This window comes from Aulostomus chinensis, chromosome 5 (genome assembly GCF_037954235.1).
Source record: "Aulostomus chinensis isolate RoL2024-O1b breed Wild chromosome 5, RoL_Achi_v1.0, whole genome shotgun sequence".
Classification (NCBI taxonomy): domain Eukaryota; kingdom Metazoa; phylum Chordata; class Actinopteri; order Syngnathiformes; family Aulostomidae; genus Aulostomus; species Aulostomus chinensis.
Genome location: NC_141324.1, coordinates 21,947,566 through 21,968,393, shown reverse-complemented (window position 1 = coordinate 21,968,393; position 20,828 = coordinate 21,947,566). Strand labels below are relative to the sequence as shown.

Sequence of the window (20,828 nt, the reverse complement as noted above, 5' to 3'; positions counted from 1 at the left end):
CAAACCTCCAACATTCCCTCAAATCAAAGCATCAACAACCTGACTGCAGAGTTCCAGTCAGGATTCGAGTGTCTGAGGATTTGAAGGTGTCGAGTGTTGAAGTTTTTAAGAGTCATTTTGGAAAATCTAATGACAGACTGACTTGATTTATTAGCAGGGTACGAGTTCATGGTTGTAAAAGGTCATTAAAGAGCCGTAAATTTGTATTTAAAGAACCCTCCATGTCATCTCCATCCATCCATCCATCCATCCATCCATCCATCCATCCATTTTCTGCTGCTCATCCTGTTAAGGGTCACGGACGGTGGGGGTCTGGAGTCTATCCCAGCACCTTCTGGTGAGAGGCAGGGTTCACCCCGGACAGGTCACCAGTCCATCCCAGAGCCAACACATAGAGACAGACAACCATTCACACTCACAGTCACACCTACAGTCAATTTAGAGAATCAATCAGCCTCGTCCCCTCTTGATGTCTTTGGACTGTGGGAGGAAGCTGGAGTACCAGAGAGAACCCACACAGGAACAGGGAGAACATGCAGATTCCACACAGAAAGATCCCTGTGCCTGAGCCAGGGCTTGAATCAGGAACCTTCTTGCTGTGAGGCAACAGTGCTGACCACTGCACCAGCGTGCTGCCTCTGCATATAATCTCAATTTATTTAAATCTTTACGGGTAGTCTCACTGTAACATAGGTCTCATCCTGTCCAGGACAAACATTGCATCATAACATTGCAGATTTGGGGGGTTTTCGTTAATGCTGACGAAGTAACGTGAACTAGCTCACGCTAATAGTAACAGTTGTTCATAGGTTCACAAAGAAGCATGCAGTTCCTTTACTTGAGTCCAAGTACAAATACTAAGATAAAATAGAACACTGGGCATAGCGTAAAAGTTAGTCTCCATTCAAAATTCTACCTGAGTAGACGAAGATTCGTATTTGATCTTTAGTTTATCCAAGATTCAAAAGTAAACCCAAACACTCTCCATTATATTTGGTATTCCAATGATTGGGAGTGCTCAAAGTACCCTAACATGTAAAAAAATGTATCAATAAACATAAAATAGAATATCATGTGAAGGACAGATACTTCATAACTGCACTTAAATACAGTAGTTGTATAAAAATGCTCATTGATTTTCCACCACTGGGTTCCCCAAAGTGAACAGTTTCCATGCGTGCGATAAACTCAGAGAGGTCTGACAATCTGATGCCACCTGAATGATTTTGATGCATTTATTTAATCGCGCCTAGCACCACTGATATGAACCCAAAGTTTGGCCTATGGTGTTCAAAACTATGTGTAAGGAGGACAGTTTTATGTTAGATATTCAGTCAGATTCATTGTCAATGCAATCAACAACACACAGATCTCCTGCAGTGCGCTGGAGGACCACGGCTCGCTTCCCCTTGCTACTCTAAATGGCTCTGCTGGAGGCTAGAGAACCGCTGCCGGGGGGTGGGCCAGAACTCCACCGATGGAGGGGAACAAAATAGCAGTTTTACAACAAGCCCCCGATCACTATATCCCTTCAAAGATCCACCTATTTTAATTCTCTCTGTTCTCTTTTTCAAAGAGGGAGCTACTCCTCCATTTTAGTTCCTTGAATGTCACATTATATTAATGTTTTCAGTGTGTGTGCGTGCGCGCACACAACATTGGAGGATTCCTTGGTCTGCAAAGCATAAAACATCATCAATCAGCTGTTGAACCAGTACCTCATGCAGCTATGCCGGCTGTTTATTTTGGTAGACAAGCTAACACATTTGTAAAGTAGATGGTCTTACCCGGTTCCTAGGGTAAAAGGAACAGCTGAGGAATTTGAAGCTATACACTTCCTGGTTGAGTCACAGAGGAGGAGTGTGGAGTGTGGTTTTTGTAACTGGAGCCATAGGGAGGTGCTTCTGGAGGCCACGTAGATTACAATGGCCAGCTTGTATTTGTTTATTACAATATAGTATTCAACAACAGATACATGGATAAGTGAAGTATTGTGCACTGTTACAATTAGCGCCACTTTTCTCATGTCCAAGTCAGTGGGTTTATGGTTGAGTATATTAGTAATAATCACGTGTGAATTCAAATGCATTCATGTGTGTTAACAATGGCAGTTGCGAACAAGTGGCTGAAAGAGACCACGGAAGTTGTCACAGACATTAAACATCACCCCACTGAAAACTCAAGCGCACACAAGTCATTGCACTGTTTAAGTCATGTATCTGTGGTGTAATTCCCTTTGTACCGCAAACAATTGCGCGTATGCTTGAAAAAAGATACGATGATTTTCCTATGAAATTAAACATGTAAATTAAAATCACTACCATTACTAACTTTTACTACCTCTTTACTTATTACTTGTTTATTTTGTCAGTAATCCAAAAATCTAGTATGAAAATTCCCTTAGTTTTTGGATGCAGGAACCCATGGAAACGCTGACTTCTTGCTTGGCCTTCAAACATATCACCCTGCAGCACTCCATCAGCATGCATGTGAGAGGTTGGACTGGGGTGTTTGGAGGTTGTTGTTTTCTTAACTGCAAGAGATTATTTTTCTAAATATATATCTATATCTATATCTATCTATATCTAGATATAGATATATCTAGATATATCTATATCTATCTATATCTAGATATAGATATAGATATATCTATCTATATATCTATATCTATCTATATATCTATATCTATCTATATATATCTATATATATATATATACACATACATACACACACACACTTCTCATGGTTGTTGATGAGAGCAAAAGCATGTAAACGTTGGCTTCATGTCACTTTTAAACCAGCCCTTTATTCATGCACTTAAAAATTAGTAATTCCTGTGATGCAACAGTTACCCCACAAACGGTAAATCTCATTCTTATGTTGCCTCTATGATTTTACCGTACCAGCTTTTCATACTGTGAAGAAGAGTTCTTTCACTGTGGCCAGCAGAAGGGAAGTTATTGAAATGGACTGACATCAGAAGAGCAGTCCAAGCCTGTTTGGCAGAGCAATAAATGCATGGTGGCCTGCATCAGCGACCCAGAAGTTTGCAGCTTGCAGCTTCAGAGGGACGAGGGTGTCGGCAGGATATTGGATGAGATCAGATGAGCGAGGAAATCATGTAAAAAAAAAATAAAATTCAGGGTTCCTGGCCCAGGTGTTGTTTTAATGTGTTGTGCTGTATTAACATAAACACAGAAAGTAGAGCAAAGTTGCAAAAAAAAAAAATTCATTTTCTGTTCGAGCCTCCTACTTATATACTTCTTATGCACCGGGGATGGCTCTGTTCATTAAAAGCACTTTGTATATAGATTTAACTATACAAGCAGAATTTTTAAAGTGCATTGCTCACCTCGGTACACGTAGATGCACCAGAGCCAAGCTCTCAGCCAGGAGAACATTTCATTGGCAGGATGAACATTCTTAATGCAAAACCATTACATTTTGTATTATGGTAAAAGCCAAGTGCGCGTTTTTTGTCTTCTAATCAGGCTACTCAGTCATACTGTGATCCCACATCCCCCCGCTGGAAACAAATGAAGGATTAAAGCAGAGACGTCTAGAACAGAGGACTGTGACGGGAGAGGAGCAAGAGGATGACAACAGTTCACTGAAATCCCACAGGATATGTATTTCTTTTGTCTCACGGCTTATATAGTACAACGCCCACTCGGGAGCGCAGCTTCAACTCACTATTTGTATAATTTGCCATTAGTTCAGCGGTGTGATGTTAAATACTGGACAGCAGGGATAAATAATTGCCTGAAGAAAGCTAAACCGCTAAAAGGTGGTGAAGTTTCAGCTTTTTACTGAGGCTTGTAGCATATACTGGAAGCAGCACGAGACTGGAAAGAGTTGTCACTGCAGAGTGTGGCCATACTGTATCTGTGAAAAAAAAAACTACAAAACTTATCATGCCAAAGACATGGTTTTACATCAAACACTGAAAACGGTTTGTTTTTTTACTCAAAAACAATCTTTCTTCATATTCATGGATGCAAACGTAACCCAAAACCGCCTTTGCTATAAACAGCATCAGGAATTTTATCACATTTCTCATCCTCTCTCTGTTTCCCTTGTGAAGACATTTGAATTTTACAAAGAAAACTCTACTGCCACACAAAGGTAAAATTCCATGTCTACACCAGTCAGTGTTCTACTTCAGCGCTTTGCAAGGATACTGGATTTTACTGTCATATCTGAAATGTTTCGCAAAACCAATGTAGGATTCACGAACTGCACTCACTGCAGCTTGCCTTGGTTTCACCATCAACAACATCCAGAACTGCTGTTTGGTTTGTTTTACACCAACTTGGAAATAAGGCTGCTGTGTCTTTCTGGGCGTCAAAATTTGTCATTTGAACGGGAACACACAAGCAATTTCTGCAGTGGGTCTAAAATACTTGATGAAAGTTCTCTTCAGCAGCCTGATGGATTTATTCTGTTAGTTTGCCATTGTTTAGGCATTATGTAGTGTGTCTACATATAAATTTGGTAATTGCCCCCCTCCATTACATAAAAAATTAAGTGATATTCCTCCCATGAATGCTTACTTACTGCAGCGTATTACTTTATGGCCATATAACTATAATGCAGTAAAATAAAGGCGATGTGCAGTGTCTGCACAAAGCTGCCAAGGTCACCCTGAGGGTCATCTTAAAATATGCTTCACTCTCATCAAATTAAACATGCATTTGGTAGTCATATATAACTGGATGGAGACAGAAAGACAAAAAAACAACAACTTCTTTTCTCTTGGTTTGGCCCTTTTGCAGATACCGTGTTTGGCTTTGTCGAGCAGAGGAGGTGGGTACTTTCTGGTGCTCTGTCAGACTCAATGCCATAAGAAGTGAATCATGAACATCCCACAGACAATGATTCACTCCTTTCAATGGGCCAGACAGAGATGAAGTGGCTCACTTTGGTTAAATGGCAAAAATTCAAATAACAACAGTAGTTTGTAATAAAACCATGGGATCAAGCAGCGTCGATGGAGCATGGACACCCGCCTTTTCCTCTATATTTACTTAAAAAGAGAAAAAAAAGGAACCATGTTGAATGTGTATAAAGTGCTAAACAAATGAAGTCTGATTGACTGATTTAATAGTAAAGCATTGGCTTAATATGTCAACAATAAAAGTGAGGCATTTCAAAAGTTGATGGAGAGCCTGTTGATTTGTGAGCCTCAGGCAAATATATCTTTCACTCAGAGGCTCTGATTGACTTATGGCGTCACCTTTGCTGTCTGGGCCTGCTGGCTATCGAAAAGTTTCACTTCATCTCAGTTATAAAAATTTAGTCAGCCAATCAATTCAATGACGGGCATAAATACTTTACTTTCAGAATAATATTCTCATTCGATAACTATTACCGGTGAAACCAATTGTGGCATTCCTGACGACCGCAGTTCAGTAATCCTCAAAATTTTTAGGTCAAGGACTACTTAATCAATTAAAAAGTGTCCCTAAAACAACAACAGGTCCATCAAGAATTAGAGTTCAACAGTTTCACTCATAGAGTATTCATTATTAATATTCATTATTGTCTGTGTAACTGGTTTCAGGAGTATAACAGGCCAGATGGCTGCACCCAGGAGAAGTAGCTGTGTTTGTTTACTAGAGAACTGATGTGTTTCATAGGATGGCAATGAGATGAGACAGCTGAAAGAAAACTATAAAAGCTCAACTATGCAGCAACATTTAAGATAGAAAGCAGACAGTGATGCCATGAGTTTATGTAATTCCTCTCTCCTACTTGTAATGTTCGGGTATTTTATCAACTTAATTCACAATAAAGCTGTTCTTAGGTACATATTTGTCTGTTTCTGTGGTAAGACATTCGAGCAAGTCACAGTATCACAGCAAAATGCGGCTCACATCATTAATGCGCATGTTAACCAGCACTCATTAGCTAATGCTGCTACTTGTTGCTGCTACAACTCTTGATTTAACAATCTTGATGTCCTCTTACAAAATGAAACCCTAAACTTAAACACAACAACTCTGCTGTGCTTTCAGCTGCTTGCACAAGTTAAACAATCACTCGTAGTTCGAAGCTAACTATCTGAAGAGTTACTCGCATCTGTAAGGCTAGAGTGTTAGCTTCCCAGCTCCTCACGTCTTTGTGGTAGCGGTAGCTTGACCCTCTGGGCTGCTGAATCTCACTACCATGACAGAGTGGGAAGCTTGCAGGGAAATTATGACAACTGCAGTCTGTGGGATTTCTCTTAAGTTTGTCCACGAAGTTGCTCAAGTTGGCCGCACTGTTGTGGATGGAGGTGCAGGACTAGCTTGCAGTGTTAGCCTTTGTCTTCTAGCCTCTTAATCCTTATTACTGTAACACCTTGTAGAGAAACGCCAGCGTGGATGAACATTGGGACTTTGTCTGACCGTGCCTATCATTCTAAACAACTCAAGATTGAGACAAAATAAAAAACAGGCAATACTGGGAACATGGGAACCTTGCCAACATGTTTCCCTTCCCCACCGTATGCATTGGAGAGGACATTATCTTCCGGGGCCAAAGAAAAACATCAGAGTTCATTAAAAGTTTACGGTGATAAGCTTCTATAGAGCTTGAAATGGAGATACTCAAGGCTTTATTACACAATACATCATGTTTATGCTGTTTAACACCATATAGAAATTGTGTTAGCAACTAATGCACTTAAATTGTCAATCACCGGTCTATAATAAATAATATGTTTTCAAATTGACTGACCACTTTGCCGCTTGCAATAACCAGCTAATGAAATCTGTCAGCCTCCAGCTCCTTCAAGGAACAAAAAAAAAAAATAAAAGCAAGAAAGTGTGTATAGTTTATTGTCTCAATTAAATTTTTCTGTCATCTGTTGCAGGTTAAACCAGACATTGCCAGTCAAGTAGAACAACATATGTTCATGAGTGTAATCATGTGCATGCTAACAAATGAACAGTCTTTTAACCTTGATTGAATAATGAAGGCTTGGTTCAAATTCTAATAGCTTTCACAGTGGGGATGGTAAACTGTCGGAACATTTGGCGCGTCAGGATTGGCGGGTAGGGAGGCAGACCCTCAAAATGAAATAATGTACCTGCCAATTACTGTGCTGACTATAAATGCAGTTCAGCCAGGACCGCTTTTGTCAAATTTAACAGTTTACTAGCACAAGAAACAAGCTGGACTCAATATTTTTGGCGGAACAGTGTCACTTGAGGCCTCTCAACAAGCTCACAGGAGTGAGTGCTGTAGACATGAATCATCTGCAATTGCAATATAGATAGATCGGTAAGATAGATAGAAATGAAAACAGGAAATCTTAATGCAGAGGGCAGATACATTTATACAAGAAATGGCGATAAAATACAGTTGAGCATTAAAAATGACGCCTAAAATAAATATGATAAATAATCAATATATAAATTTTATGTTCAATAAAATGAAACAAAATAGAACATACTGTAGATGCTCATTTTACTTCATTCATGTGTGAGAAAGAGGCAATATCTGTAAATATTGAGCCACAAAGGCAATGCTGTTAGGAGAAAACTTCACTTTCTATTTAAGCAAACTAATGTGGCAACTATTTTTTTTGTATATGCCAAACATTTATATCCTAAAAGCAATTATAATACATCAAATGCTGTGGAGACCTCGGTGCCACATGTAAAGTACTTTGTTTTGTTTGTGATGTTCCATTGACCTCCCCGCCCACCTGACACTCACTTTCTGCCTGACCTGCACAACCAAAATTGATGCTTCAGAACTGCTGGCCCGGCTTCAGTATTTGAGTTAGAAGCGAGAACAGGTTTCTGCTGTCACTCAAGTAGCCCCCCTGTTGCTGGATGACACAAATAAGAAAGTTTGAATGGGGGGCTGGACCCTACCCAGCTGACATTGGGGTGAGAGGCGGGGTTCACCCTGGACGGGCCGGCAGTCGGTTGCAAGGTCATCAGGAGCAATTAGGGGTTCAGTATCTTGCTCAAGAATACTTGGGCATAGTCACTGGGGATAGTGAGGATAGAAGCGTCCCTTTTGTTGCTAGGGGGCCACTCTACCTCTGGTCCCTCGGGGACCTGTTTCCTCCGAAAAATAATCTATCCTTTCATTTGATTTTATTCCAAAATAAAAAAAAAAAAAAAATAGATGCCATGGCAATTTTGGTTAAGAATAGAGTTACTAAAAGAAGTTTAATAAATGTTCTCATACACATACAAAGAATGTCCAGAGGAAAAAAGAAGGGAAGCCCAAATATGGTCACAGTTGGTCATCTTTCGTCAAAACATGACTGAATTTTTCATCTCCCTGCACACAGACTCAAAGTTCTCCACAGAAGACTTCATGCCTTCTGACAAATGAAGTGATTAAAACAATTACTTTTACAGTAATTGATCAAATAACACAAATTAAATATTAATCATGTAATCTATGCAATACTAATTGAATTGAGATGTACACATTAAAAAATACTTTCATCTTAAACTAATTATCAAATGTTAAAACATTCACACAAAAAAGGTATCCCTTTTCCTTGTCTTTTCAACGCATGTAACAGATCCAGTACAAGAAAATATTGATTTCATTTGCATTATTTCCGTTTGTTAATGAATTTGTTTTCTTAAATCCACTTTAAAGCTCAATGCTTCTTGACAGTGTATAAAATATCTGTCTTCCACTTCTCACCCCCCCACATCCCACTCCCCCTTGGCACTCAACTCTGCCTCAATGTCACGGCAGCAAGGCAAAGACAATTAAGGTGTATAAATATGTAAATATGGTCACGGCAGCTCAGCAGGAGGAACAACGTAATGACATTTTCTGCCCTCGTTTGGCTAATCCCCAAGACACCTCCGAATTAGAAACCTTAATGACAACCAATAACGCACAGATGGTCAAACTCTGGGGGCACACCGGCCCTTCTGATCCTACCCCGGCTCCTTACGGCATTGTTTTTCATGCCAACAACACACACAAGCAGGGACACACAGATAACCACATGTAAACAGGCAAGCCAGCACTGGCATGCAGTGAAGCAGACACACACACACACACACACACAAGCATGATGCAGGACACACACATTAGATAGCCAGATGCCACCCGTGCCCATGGGGGTGATCATGGTCAGAACGAGAAGGTCAGGTCTCGGCAAGTGTATGTGTGTGTGGGGGGGGGTGGGGGGTGGGGGGGGGGTAGACAGGGCAAAGCTTCAGTTTGTTGTCTGTGGGTGTGTTTGGAGGTTATTGTTTGGTGTCTCAGGTAATATGTCCAGAGAGGCTTTGTGGCAGATGTTGTCCATCCGTCTTACAAAACTTACATATAGAAACACTCCCCGTGGTCACTTTTCATGGGGTGGGGGTGCGGGGGGGGTGGTCAATACAAGGAAGGTGTGTGTGAAGCAGTGGAGAGGGAGCAAGGGTAGAGGCAGTGAGCGAAATGTGTTGGCTGGTTTCCTGCAGTAATTAGTTCACCCTAGCTATTTGTTCTTCCTACCTCTATTAGATGGGAAAATGTTTCTTCTGGGAGTAAGCAAGTTTTTACAGAGGGCAAAACAAGTAGAAAGATTTGTGAAAGTTGCCTGACTTGGTAAAACAAAGTGCACCTACTTGCCAGACAGCTCATGCTTAATATGTCACACAAGTTTGTTGTGTGGGTGATTCATCAGCGACCTCAGGGTGAGCTGGTGCCCCTTGTCAAGGTGGGTATCTCAGAGCCTTCATCATGAGGACAAATAAGAAGGAGTGTGAGGTTGACAGGCAGTTTGGTATTAATGTGGGCATTGCACCAGTCTGTTGTGGCGAAGGAGCTGAGCCGGAAGGCAAAGCTTAGGGTAGTGACCGAAAGAATAGGATTGTGAGTACATGCGGCAAAAATGTGTTTCCTTCATATGGTGCCTGGGTTCAGTCAGAGAAAGGCCAAGAGGCGAGGACATCAGGGGGGAACTCAGAGGAGCCAACCGAGGTGATCTGGGCGGGCATGCCTCCTGGGTGCCTCCCGTTGGAGGTATTCTAGGCACATCTAACTGAGAGGAGACCCCAGGGAGGAATATGCGTAAGGGATTATATGTCTCATCTGCCCTGAATGCCTCGGGTCTCCAAGGAGGAGCAGCAAGGGTGTCTGGTGCCGCTTAAGAGGCGAAGAATGGGTAATGGGTGGATGAGGATAATAACCTTTTTGCATTTCTCAGTATTTGAGATGACGAAAACGTGTCCGTTTTATTTCACTAAATGAATATGAATGAAACGTATGTTCCTCAATATTGTTCGGATCCTGGTTGTTTCGGCAAAGGGATTTTGCCCCCCCCCCCCCCAACTTTCTTCATTGTTTTTTTTTTTTCCCCTAGGAATAAAAGTATGATCAATAACACCCTTTCAAGCTGTTCTGGTCATTTGCTCCACCTCTTCCACTGCTACATACTTCATCACATATGGAGTCGGCTGTGTTTTCTCCTTAAGCGTGCAGTGACAACCTACAGAGTTCCATACGGACTCATGGAACAACAATGGATATTGTGGAGAGCCGAGATGATCTGATGAGGCCCACAGCAGGACAGGACTACATGCCAAAGACAAACACGGGTCGTGGGCAGTTGTGATGACACCGCTTCTCTTGTGTTGTGCTTGGATTATGCAAGTTACAGCAATGTTTGGCTCAGCTCTGATCCTAATGTACACAGATTGTACAGGTTAAAAAGAGGGTGTCTGCCAAACAAGACAGTCAGCAAAAAAGCTGGGGGGAGCCTCGTGCCAGTGCTTTGCAGCTTGCATGACAGGTGTTACATAGCAGGCAGGCAGTCCTGATTTTTAAGAGAAAATGCTAGGGATTGGTGCGGATTTTCTACTTGAAATATGAGCTAGTTTTCGCTGCAGATTTCCATTTCTAACCCTAATTTACTACAATGAACTAATTTTATGCCTAACATTGGGACACATTAAGCTATATCTGAGAGCAGTTTGCTTGGTGCGTGACTGCGCATCAGTGCTGCATGAATACAGTGTCTCTTTTGTAAAAAAGAAAAAAAATGTGATATTAAGTCTGTGGCCGGTTATGCAGCTCCTGGTGACACATCTGGTTGAGGTGTGTACTGACACCCACCTCAGACATGTCTGCCTCCCAACTGCTCTGACCTGACGACCCATTTAGGCAGCATGTACCAAGAGCTATGTACCAAACTGCTGTTTGGTGCCACATCCATCACTAAAAACAAAAACAAAAACAAAAAAAACAAAACAAAAAACAGCGCTTTGTAGTCCTGTGGGGAAAGGCTAGAGGATGATGGAAGGAGTCATGGAACCAGTGATGTATGAAAGGGCAATAGCACCTCAAGAAGTGTGAGTTATAACACATCTCTACTTCAAGGACAAACAATGCAGTCAATAGAAAAATACTACTCTAAAGCGCGTTTCCCATGCATTGAATTCTATCTGATATCTAAGGGATGTTTGGAGGGTGAGGGAGGACTAACACGGACTCTCAGGTATGTCCTGATAGGTCATCCTTCTCAAGAAAATGTCAGCAGGTTAGAGTCCTCTCACTGATCATAAAGAGCACACAGGTGGGTTGAAGGTTACAACATATTGTATATTGTAGAGATTTCTTTGATACAGATGTCAGATGACGACTTGCTCTTTCTCACTACAGTATTTACCCTCCAATGCTTATCTCCACATCCAGGTGAGACCATGAGGTCAATGTTTAATACCAGGAGGACACAAATAATCACAGGAGGCTCAGGATGGCGCGTCCTCTCCGACCCTGGTGAGCTCTATGACATGTAACTAACCTGGCGACATGGGAACGTAATTTTGTCACAGGAACTTTTGATCAAGGCAGGCTTCAAGCAACAATGAAAGCAGCTAAAATAAATTCCAACCAGTCATTAGATGGAAGGAGAGACATGGCTGAGGTGCTTTCACCCAGTCACACAAACAATGCATATCACCTGTATGACTAAGCCTCTTTGTAAATGTGTTGATAAACCATCAACAAATTATTCATCTTCAGAAATTGTAAAAAGCAACTTATTCGCACGATGATCGGAATCATTTCTGCTCATTAAACTGCTTGCTGGAGCGTCAAACCAAAATAGGATTTAGTAACACTCCAATACACAACTTGGGTCAAAAAGAGAACTGACAGATTTATTTTTGATGTACATTCAGTAGCATAGATATTCCTCAATACTTTGTATCTTTCAACTAGAACAAATCTTTAATATTTCTTAGTTTAAATAATGACTTATCACCCTTCAAATGCATAAATGACCCATATTTATGTCTTCATTTAATTCCTGCATGGCCATTCAATTTATCTTTTTTACAATGAGATTTATTAATTTGTGTTTTTAATCTTCCTACCAGGACAAAGCAGTGGATGACAACAGTGTGGGGAAGAAACCAGAAGGGATCCAGTACTGTAAAACAACACCAAAAACAGAAGGAGCAGAGGACATAATGGATCAGAGGGTTAGCACCAGCTCATATGAGCAGAGAACAAAGAGGTGGCCTGTTGCAGTGAGCTGGATGCCTTCACCCTCAGTACCAACACCAGCGTCACCGGGCAGCACCCAGGATACGCGAATGCTCCTCATACAGCAGCTGTCACAAGTTTGTCACCAAGTGACACAAGCCCCGCCTCCTAAAGTATGTTACATGATGGGATATAGGTTATAAAATAAAGACTCTCAGACACCACACAGCCACAGAAGAACAGACAAGGAAGCAAGGGAGGAGGACAAGGTGCCAGAGCTGCACAGCTGCCAGAGACTGAGAGGCAGCAGTTGGTGTTCCCAGCTCACCAGGCCTGTGTGCAAGGAGCACAACTGTGGAATCGTCATTTCTGAGGCATGAAAGCACTGAGATGCACTATTATTACACAATTATATTTGATGCTGTAGTCTAAAGCGACTCACAATAGTATATTTTGTAAACAGCAGAAAGTCAAATTAGCATCACGCTCCTAACATATCGTGGGTTCATTTTACCCGCTCACTGGGTTATTTCATTAAATAGCATTCAATAGTAGTCATACACTGGGTTATATTTGGTTTCATTGTATTGCTACTTTTATATTCGATCATAAATTAAAGCTCTTAAAGTAAAACAGAAAAATATAGAGTGATTTTTTTTTTTTTGCTGTTATCAAGAAATCTGTTGAATAAAAATGATGAAAGAAATCAATTTAAAAATGCATTGAAAAGAAAGTCGCACATGAAATTACATGGACAATGAGAGATCATCAGGCTGTGCATCGGAGAGAAGCCATTTGCTAGGCACATGCGTTTGTCACTGGCCTGAAGACAGTACAGAGCATCCATTCTAATTCATACTGTAGATAAATATTAAGAATTCAAAACACTTTTAAATGGCATGTCGGATCAAAGACTTCTCACAAATGCTGTTTACCAGAGAACAGGATTACCATCTGTATATTTGCTCAGGCGTCAGTGGTTTTAGGGTTGCAAATCAAATTAGCCTTCTATATAGCTCATGCAGAGTACAAGTCCACAAAATACCCTTTCCTTTTCCAATTATCCTGATGAAAGTCTTGCTGTTTTAGTATCTAAATCCCCTTTAATGAGTGGAATAGTGGAAGTCATGAATTTGGATGGATACATGAATCCGACAAAGCTGTTGGATTAACAGTGAGAGTCATGCAAGGATAGCGAGACAGGGAATGCATCCGTCTGAGGTTGCATTTACTGACATAAATGAACATATAGCTTGCAGGATTATACCAAACTCCAAGAGTACATGAGTGTAACTGGATGAGTGTAAGATGACTATTATTATTTATAGTCGAGAGTGGGTTTTTCTGCAAGATCTCAAAGACACTGCTGGTATTAGCTCAACTGGGGATGTAAAAGAAGACTGTTTTTGTGAAGTAAGCTTGTTAGCGTTGGCAATGTGGAGGTGGCATACTTTGTTACCACAGCAACAAAAGTCAGCAAAAATATTAAAATTAAATATTGTTCAAGTTGAACCAAAAGCCCTCCAAATGTCAAACAACCTGTTCCCATACAGAAGAATCTCTTTTATACCACCACCCAAAATGTATGAGCAGCTACAGAGAGAGAAAACCAGAATAAAGATTCAAGGGGGAGTTTCAGGGGCTGTCCTGATCATGTGGAGACTCATTTATCTTTTATTTTAGCCATTACTGCATTTTCTTAAATTACCTTCAGTCTAAACTACCGGAATTTTAACATAATACCTTAGAAAAGAGGGTAATTTCATCCTCATTAGTTCTTTCATAAGAGCCAGTCCTCCCTAGAAGAACAGACAGTGCCTACATAAGAGTGATGCAAAAAAAAAAAAAAAAAACAGGATATTTAGATATGATCTGGTCACTGATGGAGAGAGGATACCATGCAGCTGCAGCTTGAGATGGCTGTTCATTTCAGGCTGCCAATGATGAGTCTCAATTTCTCATATTAGAAAAAAAAAAAGTTCTCATTCGAACCAAAATCATCATCTTTTGCGGTACCTACTTAGCTACCAGCCTGTCTACTAGCATTCATTATTAGGGCTGGGTTTTAAAAAAAGTAATCAATAGAATAGATTTTAATCGATCTCCCTTTAAATGGTTCATAATCGATTCATAAAGTCCAAAGATCGAACTTTTAACTCGAGTAGTTTTTCTTTCATTGGAGGTGCAGAGAAGCAGCATGAAGTATCAACCCTGTTAGTCTCGTGTGATCAGCATGTAGCGCTGCTTTCCACAGAACAAGATCTCGTGAGATGTCACTGCCAGCAGTCAAGCAAACATGGAGGCAAGTCCATCTCTCAAGGCACCGACGACGAGTTTAAAAGCTGAAGTTTGGATGCATTTCGGATTTGACAAGTTGAAAGAAAACGATGAGTTGGCCAAAAAACAAGTAACATGCAAAGGAAAGGTCAAATACAGTGGCAACGTGATGAATCTTCGCAGCCATTTGATGAGACTTCACCCAGAAACAGTCAGCACGGCTCAAACAAACCAGCCTGGAGCAGGTATTGGCACCTAAGTTACCAGCAAACTCTCAACGTGCAAAGAAAATAACAGAGGTGTTGCAATTTCTATATGCAAGGACATATGACCATACAGTGTCGTTTAAAACAACTGTTTCCGAAGTCTCATTAAAACTCTGGAGCCACGCTATGTTTTGCCTACACGCAAACAATTAAGTGAAGTGACAATCCCAAACATGCATGCATGTTTGAAAGAAAGTAATTCTTGGCTTTAATTCTTAATGTAAACATACATTTTAATAATGTACCAGGCCAAAAGGTCCCTTGTTAAATTTACAGGATTATTTTAACTAATATCCCTGACTAAATCGATATCAAATCGAATCGAATCGAATGGGGACCTTGTCATATTGAATCGAATCGATCTGGAAAACCTGAATCGATACCCAGCCCTATTTATTATGCTAAGCTAACGATAGGTAAGCTGGTTTCTTTAAGTCTCAGCTCCCTAACACAGCACAGAGGAGAGAATGGGATCTATCTCATCTGCCTCCAGGGAAGATGAACAATGAGCACAGCACCCGAAAAAGTTGCTGTGTTACTTTAACAGTCAATAGAGATACAGCTCACGCTGCATGCAGTCTCTCTCTCTGTCTCAGTGAAAGTGTGGAGTGTTTTTACTGGTGGAATTAATATGCTGTTTTATTATGACTATTTGGAATAAGTGTCTGAAAGACAAGCCTTCCACACACAACTGGCAAACTTGTTTTTACTTTACGATGAACAGTTTGAGCTTGCACAAGCTGGGCCCTCATCTAATCACATTCTTATTGATTTTAAGGCTATTTGTGGTCACCAAGGGTGGAGTGAAAACACTGCAGTGCTGAGGCCCTTCAGCAGCTCCAGAAGTGGAGCATGTTCATGGTTAGAAAGTAGAGTGACAGTGTTCAGCTCCTCTTTCAAAATGACAAAGCCGCTGTATCCTCACCTACAGGTTATATTCTTTCAAAATTGTTTTTAAGATCCCAAGGCTATTGTTTCTTTTCCCCTTTTCAAATTCAACAAGAGCATCCAACGAATGTATTAAATGGCTGGCGAGGGTCTTGTTTGTCATTTTTTCCCCCTTCATTTCAAATGAACTGATTTGCTCCTCCTCATCCCAATCACTTTCATTTCTGTTCCTTCCACCGTGACATTCAATAAACGCGTTCTCTGGTCAATGTGTTGTAGCCTCCTCGGGAGTTTTATGATAACTTAATGATCGAGAAGACATAGATGTAGAAGACATTGGTGTTGACAGTAAACTGATGTGTCACTACTAGAAATGTTACTGCAGTCAGCTGCTTCCTCAGCCTTTTCCCAGGACGTTTAACGAAACTACAGTGCAAATCCGTCAGTGTCACTAATTTGCATATTGTCAATATCTCTCTGGACACTTTTCCCCTATGAGGGAATTGGGTGATTTGTCAAGCTTCCAGGGTTTTGTTGCTTGATTAATTTTGAATCTGAATACCTTTGGATGTAATCAATTAGATGATTACCTGTATTGATTTTCCTTTTATTTTAACATTCATAAGCTGTGTTGAGTTGGTGCACTTCAAAAGAAATAATTCTGGAAGTTCTAACTTATTTTTCAAAAACCTTAGAGAATGTGTCACAATTTCCGTGTGTGATGTGGTATCAGCACTACAGTTTCAATTAGATTATTCATTATATTGAAGAAATGTGTGTGCAGTCAGGGACACGTGCTTCAAGGGTATTTATTGCATATTACAACAGACAGAAAATGTTCTTTGAATGTAACATTATTAACTAAGTAATGGCAAGAATTCTTCCATAGCACAAGAAGGTTATTATTTCTTGAATGCAAGCAAAGGCTCCTTTCATCATCTGAGAAGCCGCTCAGGCATTAACGCGTCAAATGAACATACAAGAGTCTCCAGATTCAAAAGAAATATTCCAAACTAAATATACCCATCCGAGACCACACTCACACAACAGCCTAGATAAAGAACATGAAGGAGGATACTGACAGGATCTCAAAATAGCAAATGTTCTCAGGTGAATGAAGGTCCTATTACTCTGCACAACCATGAAGGGAAGACAATGTCCTGATGAGCCTCACTATGGAAATTTATCTAACAACTGCAACTCTTAAGTAGAGAGCTGCACACTGTCCCTCCTCCATCCATCAAGCACAGAACTCTGTGCACAGCAATCATGCGTAGCAATCATGTTACCAACAGAATTAATGTGGAATTCACTTAACTGCTCTTGTTTTAAAAGGAACATGCGGTTGCAAGTGCTGAGATGCCGGCCAGAATCGTCTCCGAACAATGGAGGATGGCAGATTTACTGGGCTGCACCACAAGGTCACGCCGACTTGAAAATGCTCGATAAACATTTGTCCACAAAAAAGAAAAAAAATATATACAGCTTCAGGCAAAGTCCCGGTGGTCAAATCTGGCCACTCGACAGCCATCTTGATAAAACCTCTGGAGAGTTATTTCAGGTTAACAAGCCCAAGCTCCTATGTGTGTGCAGTAAGTTACCTTATGTTGGAAAAAATTATCGCACTCGTCTGACTAAAACTGGACTTTTGGAATACATAGAAAGATGAATATTGGCAGTAATTCAGCTCATGGTAACTCTTAATAATTGTTTCAATCCCCCGAAACTCGTTACCGAAGTTAGACCAGCACACCTAGATACTGTAGCTGGGAGGCAAAGTACTCCGGCATGTATACGCTTCATTGGGCCCCGAATCGGCCTTGTGCCCTTCTCATGTTCTGTAAGATCCACTGCGGTGTTTAACCCGGAATTTAACAATCAAGGGCAATTATCATGAAACTACTGTGAAAACAAAACACTCCTTGACAAACAAGCAAACTTGATGCAATCTCAGCTGAAAGAACCGTCGTTTTTTTTCTTTAATAGACAAATAATTTGAGTCCATTTAAAAGGCATGTCGCCAGTCTTGGTGAAAAGAAAAAAGAAAGGGGTGACCTAGAGAAAAATCTGTCTGCTGCCACTATTGAAGCTCATGTGTGAAATAATTAGTAGCCTCATAAATTAACATTTCGTTGTTGCAGGTACTGTTTATACTCAAGGAGTGACTGAGAAATTCAGATGTTTTTGAATAACACTCTTGGAGGGGAATTTAAGGCTATGCCATTAGAAAGTGAAATATCCTCCTGCTCCCTGCCCATGTCTTCACACTTGGATGAACCTCAGCGTTGCTACTGCCCCCAACATGGATGCATAATTTTGAATGACAGGAGGCCCCTCGAGGTGATCCGCCCTCTTTGGCAGAAGGCATGCAAGAGTAATATCAGGTGTGAGAGGAAACCTGAACTCTTGACAACAAGTCTAGAGGCCCTGGCAGGTCTTGCAATTGTTTTGGGGCCTTGTTGTATTTCATATTGTCTCTAAGGCTCTGAATTCTGGGCATGAAACTACGATTTTTCCTCTGTACAGCTGTATTGTTAAGTCTGTGACAGAGATCCACCTCTTCCTCCAGTATCCACAGTGCTCTTTCCAGTTTTGTCTTCAGCTCGTGTCACCTTCATTAATCTTTTGTACAGCAGTTGTTTTCCATGTTAAGGGCATGTCTCATAGGTTTGTCTGCTTCGTGGTAACATCTTTGCATGTAAACCATCCTACTCTCAAGTACGAGATTTACTTTTTCCATGTGACCTTTTCTTGTCTCCAGCGAATGTTTTCTCCTACTAGCAACTGGCATTTTCTGGTGTAAGAGCTCCAGAGGATACATTTTTCTTGTTCTTCTGTTTGGTGCATTGGATCATTATCAGTAATGTTGAACTGTGTCACACATACTTTCATGTTGACATCTGGTACCTTACTGAATTTATATATCAATAAAGTACAAGTCAAACCCAGGATCTACTGGCTTTCCCACAAAACTGAATGGGGATGAAAAGTCTGGAAGGCAGGATAGCAATGGCCCTCTAAAACATTCACTTGTGTTCGCCAAAATAAAATAAAATTAAAAATAAATAAATATAAGCAGTGGAGTTTAGCATTTGGATAAAGTTTTGTGAATTTTAGAAATTTTACAATGTGGCCACAATAAAACTCTCCAATCAAGATTTGAGATAAGAGAATACCTTGGCAGACATTACAGATAAGGGGGTCTTGAAAAACAAATTTCACCAAGTAGAAATTGAGCAATTTAGTACAGGGTTCTCAATGTTGTCCACTGGGGGGCCAAAGTGCATGCTTAAAGACCCACTCTCATGAAAATTATATTTTTCATGTTGTTGACATGTTCATGCAGCATTTTTCTGATGCTAGAGGATATATCTTGGGAAAACTAAGCTCAAAATTAAAAGTAAAGTAATTCTGCATTCAAATCGCTGTGAATCAAAGGCAGACCTTACATGGCAGATTCAGGTAGACTGGCTTCCGACGTCACAAAGCCACTGGGCGGGCCACAAGCTCTTGCACCGCTCCTCCCGCTTCGATTCTGACAAGGAGAGAAGATGATGGCGGATCAACATGTATGTACTGTCGCGGTTGCAATGCTAAGAAGAAAGCCAATGACGTTAGCCTCCATTGTCTACCGACAGCACTTTGCTGTGAGAGAGAAATGGATGAGGTTTCATGTCATAGCAACATAATGAACTTTGTAGTCAAGGCTTCCCACAAGAACATTTAAGTAACTTGCAGCAGAAAAAAAACAACACAAAAAAAAAAACAATGGGTTAAATTTGAAGTTGGATGCTGTGCCTTCCATTAACACACCATCAAGAGGACCGCCTGTATCTTGACCGGTAAGTTTACTTTTTCTGTGAGGTGCTAATAATTCAATGGAGCCTGCCCCCAGGTCCTAACCAGGTGACCTATTATCGGAGGGCCCCCGCCGGCCCCAGTTTCCCAGCACAGCCGGCGTTTCGGGCAGACGGTTCCTCAGGCACCGTGGGTTCGCCGCTATCGGCGGGGGGTGGTGGGGTGAGTGAGGCGACTGCCAGTCCTCTTCCCCATCACCGACCGACCCAGAATTAGACCAGACATTTAATCTGGCCGGAAGGCTCATTGGAGCTCATTGGAACTCCCGCGAACACCGCCCCCCCCCCCCCCATTCCAAGTATCCCCGAATCCTGACCGCATTCATGAACAATCAAATAAGGTACTCACCCCAGAGGCTGAAGAGTTAATCCAGATGATATCAAGCACCCACATAAATGGTCTCACATTCCCAATGGTCCACATTTAGTCCAAAATCCATACAGTCCAGAAGCTGCTGTGTATCATTAATATTAGCCGTGGCTTTGTATCCTGTCAGTATATCCCTGGATACTAAAAGGCCTAAAATGGCTGCCGAACCCTCGGACAATCAGAACTTCCATATTGCTCCAAGGAGCTGGGGTCAGTACTGCCGGGAAGCTTAATTGGAGACAGGTGTGAGTTGCCGGCCAGGGAGGGAAAGCCACGCCCCCTGACACCAGAGCGAGACAGGCAGGGAGGGACACCCACCTGAAGAGCTCTGACGTCACCTCAACATGTTTTCTCAGACTGTTCATGTAGGCAGAGATTAATTTATTCACTGTAAATATTTTAAATGATATGAATCTTTAAGATTATGAAATATGCATTTTATTGTTTTTTATATAACATTATATTTGACCCAACACTCTATGCCAGGAAAGCAAAACTGAAAAGGACTTGTTTTTGGTTGTGGACATATGTAAACAAGTGCATGTTATAATTAGATAAATACTTTTTAAATATCTGAATATAAGTTCCATCTCATTGGTTGATGCTGTTTTTTTATACTATGTAATGAAGTTGACTCTAGTCATTTAGCTATGTGTTTTATTATCCACCAGTACAACATGTTCCTACCTTGAAATGCTTTTTTTTTTCCCCAAAAGCAGTTTT

The 20,828-nt window shown here is 41.0% G+C and overlaps 1 protein-coding gene across 4 annotated transcripts in view; it reads right to left on the bottom strand.

Annotated features, from left to right (window-relative positions):
* Positions 1 to 20,317, bottom strand: part of brinp2 (bone morphogenetic protein/retinoic acid inducible neural-specific 2) — a 203,247-nt gene extending 182,930 nt beyond the window's left edge. For 2 of the 4 annotated variants that reach the window (XM_086203891.1, XM_086203892.1), the window contains exons 1-2: positions 20,085 to 20,317; positions 19,323 to 19,413 (exon numbers count right to left, since the gene is read on the bottom strand). The gene's annotated coding sequence lies outside the window, so the exon portion shown is untranslated. The remainder of the gene's footprint in view (positions 1 to 19,322; positions 19,414 to 20,084) is intronic. The other 2 variants (XM_086203889.1, XM_086203890.1) reach the window with 1 other exon arrangement.
* Between the last annotated feature and the right edge of the window lie 511 nt (positions 20,318 to 20,828).